Below are 15,570 nucleotides of genomic sequence, written 5' to 3' on the forward strand. Positions count from 1 at the left end.
TTCGACTTCTATTTTTCTAAGATTGCCTTTACATCTCATATTCATTCCATGTGAACTCAAATTCCACAGTAATTTCATACATGTTGTAACATTTAAAAATCTATTACATTATCTTTAAAGACATGTATGCCTTAGAACATTTTAACAACATTTTAACAGTCTACCAATGGCAATTCAGCTGAAGAAAACACATTTTTTACTGGAAGGCTTCTACTCCCTTACTTTGCACTGCAAAGAGAAAATACCATCTTTAAACAGGATGTAGAACAGAATGTTGCTCATAATTTAGTAAGTAACACACTTCATTCTGAGCCAGAGCTGGAGCACTGCCTCAGCACACTGTTTTAAAAGGTTTCTTTTTACTGCAGCTGCCATCTTTCAAAATTATTCTTACTGGTGACATTCTTTCCACTGGTGGACTCACTCTTTCCTCTCGAACTGTCCATTCTATCTTTCATTTATGTGGTTATTTATTTCTTAAGCAATTTCCTAACATTTCTTTGCCATATTCGCAACACATAGGAAAATAAAAACAAGAAACTGCTGGAACCATGAACAATTTTAAATTATTATCTATTTAGTATGTGCTCCATACAAGCACTTTGCAACATTCTGCCTCCGCAGACTTGCAAAATTACCTGGCAAGCATTTCCCAGTATGTAAATGGTATCGAAGGTTACTGTAAAGGTTCTTTCTTTGCTGTCTCTTCATGAAGATTTCCTCTTCACAGAGGAATAAAACTTAGCTACAAGGAATGGCAGAAGAATTGAAAAAGATTCTGACAGGTCATAAGCATGGCCAAACCAACAAGGAACCCTTGTCCATGCCAAAAGAAGGTTTCTGGTTCAAAGAATCACTGAAGTTCAGGATTTAGATGAATTTGTGACAGTGTTGTCAGTCTCTTCTCTCATGTCTGTAAACTGTCCCATAGCAAAGGCCACTGTGAAGGTCAAAGGAAATATTCAAGTCAAGATGGTGACAGTCATTCTGGATAACGGTGAAGGTTAGAAATTATTATCTAAGCCCTGCTGACTAGAATACATAATTCTTATGCAATAAAAATTGTCAGTAAATTATATTTTTCAGTTAGCTAAGTTGAAATTTCCTTGGCCAAGTTTTCAATCTTCCACAAATACGCACCAAAGAAATAAAACACTAAGTATGCCAGTTTAGTTGTATTTTCAATTTTTTTTTTTTTTTTTTTGGTCATATCTATTATTTTGGCTATCATCTGTGTGCATACTTTGAAAGTCATAAGTTTGGACAAATATGCTGCCTTTCTTCTTCCTTTTTTCACCTCGGGTGTCACAAGGAGTTTACATGTTGCTCTTGCATCCTATGAGTGTACAGACCTTTGAGATGTCTCCCCCTCCATCAGGCAGTCTTGCCAATACTGATGCAGCATCATCCTGTACAAATAGAATGCATATGACCCTTAGGACTTGTGGTCTTGTTCAGCTCTCCTTTCCTTAGCTTATTTCTTCCCTTCTGTACTCTTATCTGTGCAACCCATTTCGACTCCTTGCCTGCATTTTTCTTTTTTTATTTTTTCATTCTGTTCACATCTTTTTTATTTTTTTCTTCTTTGTTCCTTTTTATTCATCCTCCTTTTCCACCAGTTCTATCTGTGTCATCTTCATATTTTCTCAAGTTTTAGTCTTCCTTTGTCTTTTTTCTCACATCTTTATCCAATTTTCAGTGCCAGGCTCTTCCTTTCCCTTTTGTCTTGCAATTTAGAAAGCTCTAGAAGTGCTCCTCTCCAGCTCATGGCTAACCTATGAGAGCATTTATTCCCTCCTAGTTCATTGGGATTTTTCACTGTTTTTCTTTCCAGAATGCTTCTGTAAATTAAAAGGCCAAGACTAGCCCATTTTTCTCTTGGCTAGAAAAAGGAACAGATTCAGATCATGCAGTCTTAGTCCATTTCCATCACCAGCAAGCTCACCGGGATCATAACAGGAATATGATTCTAGCAGCTGCAGCTGGCAGACCCAGATCCAAAATTTATATGAGCCCTGATGGACTCCTGATGGGGTGAGATTGGCATGACAATATATATGTCCTGCCATAAGGAGAAATATAACTCTAAAAAAAAGTGTTAAACAGTGCATCATGGAGTCTGTCACTCTGAAAAAACTGAAGGGCTTTTTTTTCTCCTCCTAGACTGCACTGTTGTTTTACAGCCAAGATTGATTTGACCACAGCCTTTTGAGGATTTTTTCATGCAATGAATATTATTGGTGTATAATTCAGTAGAAGATACTAGAGATCCTGAGGATCAGTGCTTTTTGTTTTCTCATCAAAAAAAGAACTACTGTTCCTTTTCATATTTCAGAAAGAAGATTAATATATCCCTGAGTAAGAACACAGGGTGAAGAACACTGGGGAAGAAAGTTTATTCACTAGCACAGTCTCTGCAGATGTACATACTCTCATCAGATGCAACTGTACTCCTAACTGAGCAAGACCAGAATTTTACCATTTATCTTCAATTTTTGCTGCCTCTGTGTGGCCAACCGTGCAGCAACCACAGGTCAAACAGCCAGACATCAAAGAGGTAGGGCTGATGACAACTCTGCACTGAGTATGCAAGGAGCTGAGCAAAACTCTACACACAGCTCTTGCCATTCAGTCATTGCAGCAGTGTTAATGTTATCAGCTGTCTGTAACTCAGTGCTACTTACAAGCAGCACCAAAGTCCCTCTGGACTGATCATACAGGAAGACAGGCCCTATTCTAAAGGCATTACCACATCTTACAAGCAAGACACAAGTGACTGCGACAATCCATGTGAAAAGACAGTGATGAACGGTTAACATAATGCAACCATCCTAAAACTAAATATGCCTGAAATTCATTAATTTATGTCTTATTGATTTATTCAGATTCCATCCACCACAGAGCCTAGTCACACTGGCTTGGTTGATGCATTGCTGACTGTATGCAGGTTCATTCTTTTAAGCAGAAGTTACAGGCAGATGGTGTGTGCTTTTAGCAAAGATTAGGGCCACAGTTTTGTGCATGGCAATATGTATAGTGCTGTAAGTACATCACGTACATGGGTTCCTTAGTATTTCACATGCATTTATGCATGACTTTGCAGAAATCACTTTTGCAGAAACAGATCCCTTCTATATACTTTATATAAGAGCCACAATTTTAAAAGGAGACATTGCTCTTATTTATGAAGCTTCTTATTCTTTCTACTTCTCTATTGCTTCTGTAGCTTTCTAAGATATTTCTACTCCTATTAAAAGTCTGTGTATGTGTATTTATAAACCTGTGATCACCACACCTATCAAAATCTTACAATTCTGATGAATCCTTCGGCCAAGCCTCCACCCATCCGGGTAGGAAAGAAATTGTCTTTCTACACAAGGTACGTGAAGCACTGCAGTTACCTCCCTGTACTTATTGGAATTCTCTCACTATCAAATCTAAAGAGTAGGCATCTGTCCTGGGTAACCCAAAATCTTATTGTATTGCATAGCTATCTGTGCTACTGTCACATGCCCACAGCTAGTACTGTCTCTTGAAGACCAGCAGCCAGAAATGGACTGAGGAGGTCAGGGGGTGCCAGCACCTTCTTACGGTCAGGGTCATTCAGGCAGAAGCCTCTCGCATTTCTCTTTTGTTCTCACAGAGAAGGTGGGACAGTGCAAGGCAGAAGCCTTCTTTTGTTTTTCTCTGAGTTCTGGAGGAGGTTGCTTCAGGCAGGTCCCTGAGTAGCAACAGCAGCAACCCAAGAGGCTGCATTTCGCAATCCAAAACTGTTTCAGAGTGAATTTCACAACACCTGTCCCCAGTGTGGAGCTGGTCAGGGCCAGGCCACCATTCCTCAGTGCTTGACTGGTCCATTTTCTTCCTCCCCGCATTGAGGCAGCGACCTGAGCACCAACACCAGCAGAGTCCAGTGAGCAGCAGGAGGCAGCGAGCAGCAGCACTGACCTCACACACACTCACACTGCCGCAGCCACCAGCAAGAACTGGGGAGGCTGACACCGCAAGGCCAGAGCTCCCAGGCAATGCCAGCAGCCCCCATCTGCCACCAGAACTCCCAGGCCATGCCAGCAGCCCCCATCTGCCACCAGAACTGCTTTTTAAGCTCCTGCCCTCCCAGTTTTCTGTTCAGGGGAAAGGCTGAGCCCAGCACGACTTGTCTGCCAACTTTACCTCTTGGGCCACGTGGTTGTCTGCACAGGGCACCATCTTGGGGGAAGGGTTTGTCTGCCTTTGTGCCTTTGTCTCCTGGACCATGAGGCCATCTATGGAGTGCACCATCTTGGGGGAGAAGTTTCTCCACCATTTTGTTTCTCTTTGTTCCCAGGGAGTCAGGGTGATTCAGCAGCTCTATAACTAGTGATTATCACCATTATTTTTCGCCTGTTGCTGTTACACTTTTCACTTATAAACTGTTACTTTTCCACTTATATCTACTCACATTTGTCTCTCCTTATTGGTGAAAAGGGAGTGGTTAAGACAAGCAGGAGATGACTCATTTTAGAGTGTCCTCCCTTAAATTGTCTTAAACCAAGACAGGATCACACGGGGAAAGTAATCTCTCTGGCAGGAGATTAGGTCGGAGTGACATGTATCTTCATTTAAAGATCCTCAAACTTCATAAACTTTAGAAAACTCTCCTGATGCAGGTGGAAATGCATCTAGTAGTTATACCATGATGTCAGTTACTACACTACCGTATCCTTTTTCAGGTGTTCTCTGCCATTCCCTTGCTATATTATTCATCACAAAACATATCTTATTCAGATAAGTTCCTGCTGATTTAAAAAAAAATTACGTTAGAAGTACACAACTTGAAATTGCACTCTGTCATCTTAGCCCATGTCTGTTATCAGATTTCCACTTTAGTATTGCACATCTTGCACAGCAGGCTAGAAATGTATGATTGCCATTTTTTTTGCCAATTGAATGATTTTCAGCAAGAAGCACAGGCCCATTTTCAAGATCCACTTTTAGGTCATTAGTATGGCTTGAAACAGAAGTCCTAAGGAAGACTATACTACCCCAAACTTAAATAATAAATTATTTTCTGGCATCTGATTCTTTCCCCCCTCAGTTCTCTCTCTGTTGCTGTAGGGAATGACTACTTCACGATCTCACTGTGACCAGGCTATAGCACTGTAAAGCATAAATGCTTAGCATTACTTGAAGGGAGGATTGGCTTGCAAACAATAGCAAAAACTCACTCTGAGGTTTGCCAAACTCCTGCTGCAAGTACATGGACTTCCTCCAATCTTAAATTTTGGGAATGCATTCCCATCCTACAACACACATTTTATATATATATAAAAAATATATCTATTTCTATGGCCTACCACTACTACTGCAATTAGTTTGCATTCATGGTGCATGATGCAGCATGGAAGAGGACAGAGAAGTTTATTCTCAGCAGCAGTAATGGCATATGAATATAAAATACAGACATCAATTTAAGATAGTGCTGACATGTCCTATACCTCCCATATATAAAAAACAGTGTAGGTATACAGCAGAGTAATCTCTCACAATAATTTTCTTCTCATCTACCACCACTGATTTTAATGAAATTACTTTAGATTTACATTGGTATGCTATGACAGTGAGGTCTACATCATAGAAATATATAAATGTAAGGGCTTGAAAGAGGCAGACAGCTTAAAAGCCCAGAGACCTTGAAAAATGTGATTATGTAGAAGTATACACTAAATCATGGTAATTTGTGTGTACTTGTCTCAAATGATAGCCATGTTTGAATGTTTGAAAACTTATCTCTAGAAATACATGACAACAATTGCCACAGCTATATACTTTCTGGATATATCCTAGTGGTAAGAAACTGTACAGATAAACAAGGCAGTATATCTGTATAAAACTGCTGTTTAAGTGAATGGAGTAAATATTACAGTCTACTAGTAAATTCCATACAACTCTGTATTACTTACAACATCAAGCTGGATATATCATGTACCACAAAGAAAAACATTTATGATGGACAGCTGTGATGTGAGAAAAATAACATATGCTAGATATCAAGCCTGAGGAAAATCAAGAGCTCTCTTCAAAAGGACTTTCAGCTACAACTTGTCTTTTTCCAGGTTATTAACAGAAATACCAATTCTCAAAGTCAGAAAATTACAGACAAGAAAATATTAGTGTTAATTCAACTTAAAAAAAATCCCACAAACACACACACACACTGAACCTTTTCTCATTCTCTTTCCAGTTCACCTTATGAGCCTGTGGTCTCACAGAAACCCTGCAGGCTCTGACAACCTCTCCTCACGATTGTGATATAGGTAACCTTGCTTGAAAGTGCTTCAAAAAAACATAATGGAAAATACCCATCCATCTCCACAGAAAAAGCTGAAAAATATATGATCTTATCTATACTCTCTATAATATCATTTCAGTAATCACAAATCTTGAACAGGAACTGGTAAAAAATAAAGAGTCAACAAGGAATATTTATTACCCTAGTCCATGAAGAAGTGGAAGTTTTCTCATAGTCTACTTTCAGTTAACCTAAAAAGAGTTGTCACCTTCAATTTACCAGTATTTTGTTTTGTGTGTCAGATTTAACTTAAAGATAACTTCTTTTGCACTGGTGGGAACTTGAGTTATTCAGTAAATACCAAACTTGGTAGCTTAAGTATCCCATTTTTAGGATTCAGTTGATTACATCTGAATTCACAATGCCTCAATCCTAAAATGAAGAAATTTGAACAAAATCATACACGTGATTATTGAGGCTATTTCTTTTTGGCTGGGGTGAATTTGAGCGTTTCAAAATAAGTTATTGTTCTGTATGATATTTCTGTGTCTACATCATTGTTGCACCTGAGAACTGAATGTAAATGCCACTTTATAGACATAAATAGCAAAAAGGTTTTCTCTGCTGGTTGGTTTGGGTTTTTGGTGGATTTTTTTTCCTAAGGATATATGTTTAACTGTTCTATATCAATATCAAAATACAAAAAAGAAGGTCATTAACTGGTAAGATGCATAATTCTTCTTTCTTTCACAGACATGCCAGTTTTCTTGTAGCTATACTCTAGATAATGTTACAACAAGCTCACATTATGCTGTACAGGTGACTAAACACTTGCTACTTCTAGTTAAATATAAAAACAGGAAAATAGTAAGTGAACAACTTTTTTATCTTTGGAGGCAATGACTTGCCAATCCAATAGGTATTTTTTATTTAAAATGCACCATGTGTGAAGGCCTAGGAGACTTTAAATAAGCCTCTGGGGTTCTAAGTTTCATACAGCCAAATAGGAGCTTTCCAATAAACACCTTATTTCACTGAAATTTCTTCTTAGCCTTATTTCTGTTACAATGCAAGTTGCTCAAGAAATTGCAACTTTGGTATGTTCATGGACAGGAAAATAAGTGAGACCTTGGTGGCTGATGATGAACAAGGAAGCTAGGTAAATGTTCATGGGTTGTGCTTATTATATTTTAGGTTTTATTCAACCATTAAAAAGGACAGTATTAAAAATAAATCTGAGCAAATAGCCCAGTTTACATAGTGCTATTATATCCAAATATTCAAATATATGCCTACTCACAGGAAGTCACTGGCAGGCCCTACAAACTTGTCATTTAGTACAATGGGTCTTCCTCAGCTGATGGCTATATTGCACCTTTCCCAATTTTCCAATGTCTAGCTTTTTCCTATTTACTCATCTTGTTCTACAATAATTATTTAAGAACACTACTGTAGATTTTTTTTTTTAATTTGTATATTTGTAATCTATAGCATGGTATGGCAACACTCTGGTGAAGATTCTAGGTTTAAAGCTGGTTCTGTTTTCAGAGAACTTTGGAGCAACGGTCCTTATTTCACAACTGATTTACCAGATAGACTATGCTGTCTTAGGAGTACTTGTACTGTCTGAAGGAAGGGAGGCAAGCTACTTTTCTGACTTAGACCTTCTACACATTTGATGAGTATTAGTAGTCTGAGAGAAAGAAAGCAGAAAGAAAGTAGTAGGGATTGCTACAAGACATATCTGTATTTCTGAACAAGAAAACTAGCTTTTTGTTGCTTCTTGGCTCAAGGGGCAGAAATTCATCTCCTTCCTTGTATGTAAATAAGATTGTACCATAATTATACTTGAATATCATCAGTTTAGCTTCTTGAAGAAACAACCTATCAATTCCTTGTTTATTGGCCATTTTGCTGATAATGTGTGCTATTAGTTTAGTACTAATACTGATAGTTTAGTCAATATTGATACTATATATTAGTAAAGACATAAAGTTGAAATATTGACTACAAAACAAAAATATTTCAGAATATTTAGTCTGGAGGAAAGAAAAAATACTTTGACTTGAGTCTGAAAAAAATTCTGCATTAAATTTAGCAGTCATGAGACAGTCATATGTCCCAGAAATGTATCATGGGACAGAAACACTTTTCAGCAATCCATACTGACCATAGTCCATAGAATTGCTGAAAGTTCGAGATTAGGAAACATTATTATTATCCAAGTGCTCTTGTATGACAAGTCTTTTATTCAAGAGTTAAGAAATTATGTACAGTTATTTTCATTTTACTTTATATTGATTCTATTTTTATAAGTAGCCAAGACTTTTCTTGTCTTTTAACATTTGAAATAATTTTAAAATATTAAAACAACAAAAATAAAACAAAAAACCCAACCAAACAAACAAAAGATTCCAGTAATCCCACTACTATCAGTTACCAAATTTAGAAAGTCAAATTTGCATAATGAAGTTTTTATCTAGACAAGAGAATTGTAGGATTTTTTTTAAAACCTCTCTACTAGATTAAACTGGATTAAACAGTTGTCTAATCAGGTAGCATCATCTGGTAACAGAAAAGGTCACAGTGGTGACAGAACTTCAATATCCAGCATGGCCCACTTTGACTCTGATTTTTGTGATGCCCATAATACAGAATCAGAGAATTGTTAGGGTTGGTAGGGACCTCTGGAGATCATCTACAAACTTTCCACATTCACATGTGCTCCATCATTGCTTGGTCAAATCCTTGTGTGAACCACCTGTTTTACAAGCTCTCACAGCATATTTTTTACCTTTACATCTAATTTCAAAACATGCTCTGAAATGCAAATCAAGATTACAGTTACGGAAAGAGTTAAGATTTGGAAAATGGGATGAACTATGTTTTGACAGCTGACTTTTACAGGACCAAGTCTTGATATGCTAGTACTAATAACTGTCAGTAAGGTAACCTGATTCACTCCCAGATTAGGTATCAGCATAGGTTAGAACTAGCGCTCAGATAAGTTAAGGAAATGTAAGACCTGGTTTCAAAGAGCAAGCTAAGACCTAGTCCCAGCTGGTTCAGGTATCTTATCCTGAAGATCAGTCTGTTCTCTGATAGCTGGGATTAGCATTAAAATTTGAGAAAATGCAGACTGAAGAACTTTTTAACTGATGGCTAATACATATTTAAAATGAAAAATAATGTGAACAGAGCTAATGATGTAATCTTGGTACAAAAATGGGAAGAACTCCTGATTTATCATTATGTTTAGAGCAGTCAGTAATATATAAGAAAGCATAATACGAATAACTCTGTTGGTGAAACCTGAAGTGTTGGCATCATTCAATAAGAGCAGATGTCAACAAGTTCTCTGGCTCTTTTGTGTAATGAGACACTGCTGGTCTCATTTTAGGGTTAGAATCACTGTTTAGCAGTCACATCAAGGACTTATATGTACTGACACATTCGACAGGGCTTCCACAAGAACACTGATGCCTCATGGCACACTCAACAATCTTGCTGACCTGCTGTTGCAGCAGGACTTCAATGCCTGTGATCCAACATCTATCGGGAACATCATGCAATGTGACCTTGGCTCCGTTTTACTGAGAAAAATCTTGTGAAGTGAGAAAGTATGCAAAAAAGTCCATCAAGGTAAGGAAAAAAGACAAATAGAATTGCTTAAATGGTAATAGTTGGCAGATAAGGAGTTCAGGAGGGAATATAAAACGACCGGCCCAAAAGGTATAAAACCTTAAAGAAAAAAGAGAATCCGAAGATACAAACTCAAAAACAGTGAGGATGAGCCAACTGAAAGGCACAAGAGGGGCCAGCATTTGGACTGGTTAGCAAAGGCTTGGGAAATACCAGGATCATGAGCTTACCTCTGTAGTTTATTCATGTTAGATATCTATTGTGTGCATTATCCAGCCAGTAATTGCTCAAAGATGTTTCCTGTTTATCATGTCTCTGCACACTGCAAAAGTTACATACAGCAATTAAGAAAGATAGGGTTACATGGCTAAGTAAACTAATCTGATGAATGATTAAGACTTCTGCTAAAATTAAAATTTGGGTTAAATTGGTCTTCAGTATGATGCTCTGAAATTTTTCGTGGATCTTGGAAAATCTGTAGGGATAAAACAAGGATAAATGCTAGCCTAGTCTTTATAGATTGGATGAAAGGCAACATGAGCCCTGGCCTCTTAACAGATTGCCTGTTAAAGTCCTAGTTTAAACAAGCTGGCTTCACTGATCCATCATAAAGGTCAGTTCTGAGATTAAGGCTTGGATAAGAGCACTTGTAATGGCATGTTCTACAGCCAGTTTAATGTTGAATCCCCAAGATTCCAAGCAAAAGAGGGCTCAAATCTGTAGAGACTAACTATGGTTGACAGTCCAATGCTAACAAGTTTGCCTGGTCAGTGTCTAAGGCTGGGCTTTAGCACAAGACTGAAAATCAGACCGTAAACTGAAGAACTGTCTCTCCTTTTGGATTTTGAAGGGCCTGGAGGAATATAGGTTAGGGACTATAATAATAAAGTGGGCTCTGAAGTTATATACTTCTCACTTTAGTTAAAAGTCAGGATAAAACTTAAGGAACGAAAAAGTGTGAATTTCAGAGCTGTGTTTTGTTGTTTCTAAATCATTTTCTACAAAGGTCAAAAGAGAACTGAACTCTTGTTACTGTTTCTGCAGGTGTTATAAACTAAAACTCAGAATTACAATCAGATTAGGACTACATACGCAAATGCTGTTTTAGCGGACGAACCTACAAAAGGTGAATAATGTTTCTTATGAGGATATGCTTTCTATTTTATGTTTTACATCCAGGTCAGTCTTAGGGTTAGGATTTGGGAAAGTTTCGATTGAAGAATTAGTTTTGTGATCTATTCTAGGAATCTTACTGTAATAAAACAAGAGCTAACTGTAACTGCAGCTATTTGTCCTGCTGTGTGTATAGATATCTTAATTATAATTAATATAAACTTCAAGGTTCAAGGTCAGAATCCAAGGGTAAAGGTTCCAGGGTTCTCTTGGCTGATTAGTTCTGCAGATAGTTCCAGGGTAAAATGAGGACTGCCTCGAGTAGGAAGTCACATTTGTCTGTTTGACTGCTTGGAATAGAATCACAGAATTGTTAAGGTTGGAAAAGACCCCCAATATCATAAAGTCTAACCTTTGAATGATGCTTTAGATATGGCTGAGCAGCACTTATACAATGTCAAGTCCTTTTCTTCCTCTCAACCCACTAGTCAGGAGGCTGGGAGTGCACAAGCAGCTGGGAGAGAGCACAGCTGGGATGGCCAACCCCAGCTGACCAGAGGTATATCCCATCACGCTGAGCAATAAAAACCGCAGGAAGAAGGAAGGAAAAAAGTTTGAAATTAAGGCATTTGTCTTTCCCAGTGACAGAACCCTGCTTTCCTCAGAATGGCTGAACCCCTGGCTGCCCATGGGAAGTGGTGAATGAATTCCTTGCTTTGCTTTGCTTGCATGAGTAGATTTGCCTTACCTATTAAACTTTGTCTCAACCCATGAGTTTCCTCAGTTTTACTCTTCACATTTTCTCCTGCATCCCATTTGTGGGAGAAGGAAGGAGGGAAAGTAAACAGCTGTGTGAGGCTGTGCGAGGCTGTGCGAGGCTGTGCCTACTGGGGTTAACCCTCAAAGCTTTGTCAAGAGCAGCCTTCAGGTAGAAGTGAGAGCACTGTGAACTGAACCATTTTGTTAGCTAAGACTGATGATTAGTCTGGATCCTTACAAAAAACAGACCTTGCTTTATAGTAAAGTGTTACAGCAGGGATTACTGTAACACACATATATCAAACCAGGAGTCCCGTGGAAAGGAAGTATATATGGACAGATTTGTGGTAGATGTTTCAGGGATGTTTATTTCTCCAGCCGCATGGCCGGGGCTCAGCTCAGGAACTCCCCCAGTCACGGCACCTGAGGGTCCTTCCCACACCGGGGAACACAAACCAACCAGTGGGAAATGAGGCTGACCAGGGGCAGGGAAACCCCGTGTCTCCCCCCCAGGGCCCATCTCCCAGGGCTCCATGGCAGGGGGGGAGACCCCAACAGTAAAGCTTAGCATTAGGATTCAGAATTACCAATAATCTTCTTAAATTGTATTTTCAACAAAAAATAATACTTCAGGATAAAGCTTAAGCAGGTACAGCTTGAGCAATTCTCATGGGTATCAGGTACAGAAGGTAGAAAGTCTTCAATTCCATTGAGAAGAGACCTTTAGGTTGAGCTGAAGACAGATGTCATATTGAGCACAGGGCTAAAAGTACTTTTAATTCTGCTATCTTTTAAGTGGGCTTTCAAACGCCCTAAACTCTGCTAAACTACAAAAATTCAGGTAAAGATTTATTTGCACTTAAAAGTTAAACAGACAGAAAATTCTGGGGGACTTGTTTTGGTTGGGGGTTTTTTGTTTGTTTTGCAGTTTGGTTTACAAATGAACTTCAGACAAGGAAAAATAGCAGTCTTTAATGTATTTCCTGAACTCATTTGAATCATGATTTTAGTTTAAGGTTTAGGGTGGCTTCAGAAAAGCAAAAAACACAGAATGAAGATAATTTTTAAGAGATATTCAGGATTGACATTAAGACAAATATTGGTTTTATTTACATTAAAGTTAGGTCTCACAGGGATAATATATTTCTAAACAAAGCCTAGGGATAGGATGATGGTTATGGGGTTATGGTTATGGTTATGGTTGGGGATAGGGGATGTCAAAACTGATGCTATAGCTCCAGTTGAAACAAACTTTTGAGACAGATGGGAACAAGCATGTGGTTGATGTCATTGACAAAACAACCATGTCTTGAGAGACAAAATAGGTAGAGAGCTAAAGTTGTAGGTGGGGTTTGGATTCATTTACAGGAATTAAATCATAGAAATATATTGTACTAAGGAGACCTTTAAAGAGACAAACTATATAGGCTCAAATTTCAGTTGAACAATTCTTACCTGATTTCATTTAATGTCCTAGGCTGACCTAGGTAAACCTGCGTTAACCTACATAATTCTAGGTTGCCAGATAACTGACAACCTGACAAATTTCTGTCACATTTGGACAGACCAAACTATGCTTCTCCTTTTCTCAGCTACCCAGGGTACAGCAAATAGGTATGGTATGTTTAAGCTTTTTTTTAAAGCTAAGGTTTTGGGGGGTTGAGAGGTTTAGTGGGGTTGTCATTTTTTGGATGGGGGGGGGTTGGGGAGGGTTCGCTTTTTGGGGGGTTTTTTTGTTTGGTTTTGTTTTGGGTTTGGGTTTGGGTTTTTTGCTTTGTAAATTGAGAACTTTTTGGTTTTGTTTGGGTAATACAGTTATTGCTTCACAGGTTTTGGACAAGAGAAAATGCACTTCTCTGGAGACCTTTTGACAAGATGTTTTTGTGACTTCTTCCATGATGTAAAAGGTAACATTTCCCTGCTAGAAACATCTACTGAAGACAGATCTTGGATCTCCAGCCTGTCTTTAAGATGTCTTTTGATGCAGTGTTTGAAGTGAATGCTCCATGAAAAATTTTTCCCCACCTACCTACCAGATATCAACAGAACATTTCCTCCAGGTGGGCACTCTGCAGGTCCTCACTGCAAGGGGGCAGTGGAAGGATGAATGGATGGAGACTGTACTGTAAGCCTCAGAACCAACAACAATTCATCACTCTAGACAGCAAAGGAAGAAAGGAAGAAAGGGAGAAAGGGAGACCCTATCCACACCTTAAATCAAAGAATATCAACCAACACCATTCACTCCAGAAAAATATACCTCAGTTATATGAGACACAAATACAGAGCATGAAGAGTGGAATGCCTAATTTCAGAGCTCAGAAAGGCAAAACAGTCTGGCAGAGAATGACTACTGTTTCTCAAGTTCACTTTATTCTGCTTCATACTAGTCCTCTAGGTCTGAAAGCTTGTGTCTTGGCCACATTTGAGGGGATTTTCACATGGCTAACCCAAAGGCCAGCTTCAAACCAAATAGCTATTGCCTAATCTAATACCACAGGGAATCTACAGCATCTAAGGAAAGGTCCCTGTTGTTTTCTCCTACTGTTGTTCTTGGAAATAGCTTTGCTGTCTTGGCTAAAGCATCTGAAAGGGAAATTCAGTTGGATACAGATATTTTTCATAGAAAGTTTCAGCACCATATTGCAGAAGTTTGACAGACTACAAAATTTGAAACGAGATGCTAAAATTACAACTATCTACCAGCTCCCTCCAGAATAATGACTAGATAAGTACTACATTCTACATGCTTTTTTAACAGGTTAAATAAAAACCCCAACCAATTAAATTAAAGTGGAAAATAATTTTTGTATTTTAATATTTTAGCCTTAAAAGAGAGAAAACATGGAAAACTTGACACTGTAACAAATCTTGCAAACTGCCAAGTATTAGCTAACCCTAGATACACACTGAAAAACTAGAAAATTTCTGGGTTGAGTTGGTATTATAAACAAGACAGCATCACCTCCTCAGATTTAGGAAAGAAACAAGCATTCAAATACCTTTGCTCAAAAAATATCCCCTCTAATCTAAAAATCAAGGCTTAAGAACAAGTTCCAGAAAGTTTTCCCAACCTTTATCAAATGCACTAATGGAATCATCTTCATTTTTATTCAGAATGGCAGTAATAGTAAAAAGCCTTTTTAATCTGCTCTTGAACTAAATTAAGTATTAGAGAACCCGGAGCATTTTCAAATGCAAGAAGAAGAACCTTGGGGTCAATAGGATTAACTCCCATTTCTTCTGCTTTACTGTGCAAATACCACAGAGAGCATGATAGGTTTCCCCAGCAATTCTGTGGTAGTTTTACAGGAGCTGGCACACTAACTAATAAATCCAGAGGCACTTCTGCTGCTGTTCATCATACTTGTGGTGGGTATGAGAGAACCACACATTACCCTCAGGAAAACAACTTACGTTCTTCAAAATGCTAAGAGGGTATTTTTTTCTTTGGGGATTTTTGGGGGTTGTTTAGGGTGGGGGGGTTGAGGGTTTTTTTATCTGCTACTCTTACTACTCCAAACTACTACTCAGTACTTGATTATTACTAGGGACAGGCAGGTGATAAAGTAGAAGGGGAAAAAACTGCTTGTGATCTAACACTCTAATCTCCTTTAACAAGCAGATTTTCATTTTTATTAACCTAATGTTAGGCAAAAACTTCACAGTAATGTGCTGTGTAACAAATAGAAGTAAAATAAATTCTGAACTACTGAAAGATGAAATTACATGTTTTGGATTCATATTAAATTTAAGCCAGTACTATGGAAATTTTCACCAACAAG

The sequence above is a fragment of the Corvus brachyrhynchos genome, unplaced genomic scaffold (genome assembly GCF_000691975.1).
Source record: "Corvus brachyrhynchos isolate BGI_N302 unplaced genomic scaffold, ASM69197v1 scaffold29, whole genome shotgun sequence".
Taxonomy (NCBI): domain Eukaryota; kingdom Metazoa; phylum Chordata; class Aves; order Passeriformes; family Corvidae; genus Corvus; species Corvus brachyrhynchos.